Below are 2,436 nucleotides of genomic sequence, written 5' to 3'. Positions count from 1 at the left end.
ACATTTGTGCAACCCTTGGGAAGGGTTCTGGGGGCTGGCTGAAGGTGAGGTCAGGGCAGAGGGCCGGGTCGCCTCTGATGCTGTACCAAAACCTTCCTCCAAAAACGTTTTCATGCGATTTCCCCTGTACGACCCTTTCCTTCTGTTGTGCCCAGTTATTTACAGCCCGGACATGTTCCACTCAGCACGGCAGAAAGATTAATAAGAAAATCCCCGCCGTCCAGCTCACCAGCAAAATGATGCAATGCAGAAGGAAAGGGGACGGTGTGGGAGGAGGAAAAGAGCAGACGCCAGGCATGTGTTCCTGGTTTTGACGTTCTTAGAGAGGTCGCGTCCTGAAGGGGCAGCTGGAGCGAGCTTTTCATCCCCGCTTTCTCTGGGCCAGGTCAGTCTCCCTTTGCCACGGTGGTGGTGCAGTCTCCCGGTGAGCCTCGCTTCCCTGCTCTCCTTGCTGGACTGCAAGCTCCTTGGGGCAAGGACATATCCCCTGGCACTCTGAGCTACATAACCCCACTGAGTGCGTTTGCGCACATGTTCAAGTGATCTGTAGTTCTCGCCGAAGATTTTGCAACTGGCGCAGCGCTGTGCTTGCGGCAGTCCTGGGCCAGGAGTGCTTTTTTATGTCAGGGGACCCTGTGGCGGGGGCAATGCTCTTTCCCGAGAGCACCAGCAATGTACGGCTTCTTGGACCTGCCATTTTAAATCGCACATGGCGCCCTCACAGTAGCACGGTGGTTCCTCTTTCGCTTGAGCACAGACCTGTGTGTCAGATGTGGCTGCCGGTGGTGCGGGAGGAGGAAGAGGAAGAGGAAGTGGGCATTCGGTGGGCAGGCCAAAGGCACCCAAAGCTGTGGCCCAAACTTGAAGCACGCCAGCATCTTCGTAGCAGGAGCCGCCAGCGTCTCGCTTCTGTACCTCTGCGTCAGGCGGAACTGGGCGGTTGCTTCAGGCAGCCAACGGTGCAGGGCGGAAGCGGTAGCAAGACGTTAGGGGGCAGAACGGCATGCCCCTCCAGCCCGCCCTGAGCCCCCGCAGCTCTTCTGCCTCTGGAGATGCTGTGCCCTCGCTCACCTGAAGATTTTCAACTGCCCGTCCATTTCCAACTGCGGACTAGGAGAAAGGGCCTTCCTAAACTTAATCCCGGGGTCAAGGACAAGCCCTGCTTCGGGATTCCTCCTCTCCACCCTGCCCCTTGCGACTAAAACACAGCGGCTTTTTCCAGGAACTTGGGTGAGAACGGCATCTGTGCATGGGCAGTGGCAGGGAGGAATTTTCCTGGGGGAAAGAACAGGAAACAGCGAAAAAGGCCGGATCAGCGCTGGAGTGGCAGAGTTGGCCCCGAGTCAAACAATGACGGAGCAAAGAGCAGAGCAAACCAAGACATCCTTTATGCCTTGGCCTTCCTCGGAAGGAGTCAGGGGTGGCACGCATAGACTTCGCGCTGTTTTCTCCTCACAACAACCCTGTGAGGTAGGCTGGGCAGGAGCTATTCGTTCTCCCATCTGCTGTCTCTTCATCAGATGCATGTTCTGCTTTCCACAGTCAAGTCCTCAGCGCAGCCTGTGAGCCTCGTGGCTGACACAGGAACCGATGAAACCGGAAGCCCGGAAGCCAGAAATCCAAAACAGCTGGAGAGCTACTTTCTGCCCACTCTTTCTGACACCTGCAACTCTAAACTCTTTGACCTCAGTGGTGCGCAGATGGTAATTTCCAACTGCCTGAGACTTCAGCTCCTGGCTTTCCTGACCACTGGGCATGCTCACCGGGGCTGCTGGGAGTTGGAGTCCCAATCAACTGGACCCCCCCCCCAACAAATTTGGGAGGGTCACTTTGCAGGTAGGGACGTTCTAGAGGATGGTCTGAATGCGGACGGAGTCCTGGGCTGTTGTTCTGGGAGAATTCTGCACTGCGTGGGTTGTCAGACCCAGTGAGAGAGCCCGCAGTGTGTGGCTGTGAACCCTGGACTGCGTGCGGCTCACAGTCCAGAGGCTCACAGTCCAGAGCTCCGGCTTGGCTCCCAGCGGCAACCCACGAGTCAACAGATCACAGTCCAGTAAGCCCAGGTGTGCTCGGTCCCGCGCAAGGCGGGCCTGTGGGTCGAGCAGGGGCCGCTGCGGGAGGGCCAGCGCCCCACTCCGCCCCGACGCGGGGCCGCGGCTCGCGAACCCCCCCCCCCAGCCCGCAGCGCAGGGGCCTCGCCTCAGAGCCCGCGGTCGCAGCACGACCCATGTGCCTGGGCTGTGGCTCCCTCGAGCCGCGCCTGCGCTGCTGCGGCCGGGATGGCGGGTGGGAAGGCGGCTGCGTCCCCCGCGCCCCCGCCTGCCCCCCGCTCCCTCCCCTCTCGGCGCCCTCCCCGCGCTGGCTGCAGGCGGGGCCGGCGCCGCCTCCCGGGGCCGCGCACCGCCCGTCGCCGCGCGCCCCTGCGGCCTCTCCGGC

At 60.9% G+C, this 2,436-nt stretch overlaps 1 protein-coding gene across 4 annotated transcripts in view; it reads left to right on the top strand.

Annotated features, from left to right (window-relative positions):
- The first annotated feature begins 258 nt into the window (after positions 1 to 258).
- Positions 259 to 2,436, top strand: part of SLC29A2 (solute carrier family 29 member 2) — a 15,107-nt gene continuing 12,929 nt past the window's right edge. The window contains exon 1 of one of the 4 annotated variants that reach the window (XM_044448343.1): positions 259 to 1,470. The gene's annotated coding sequence lies outside the window, so the exon portion shown is untranslated. Of the gene's footprint in view, positions 1,837 to 2,038; positions 2,064 to 2,436 lie in introns of those variants that run through there. The other 3 variants (XM_044448341.1, XM_044448345.1, XM_044448344.1) reach the window with 3 other exon arrangements.

Source organism: Varanus komodoensis, unplaced genomic scaffold, assembly GCF_004798865.1.
Source record: "Varanus komodoensis strain SLA01 unplaced genomic scaffold, ASM479886v1 scaffold55, whole genome shotgun sequence".
NCBI lineage: Eukaryota > Metazoa > Chordata > Lepidosauria > Squamata > Varanidae > Varanus > Varanus komodoensis.
Note: the sequence above shows the minus strand (reverse complement) of the source record. Positions and strands in the feature narration are given on the sequence as shown.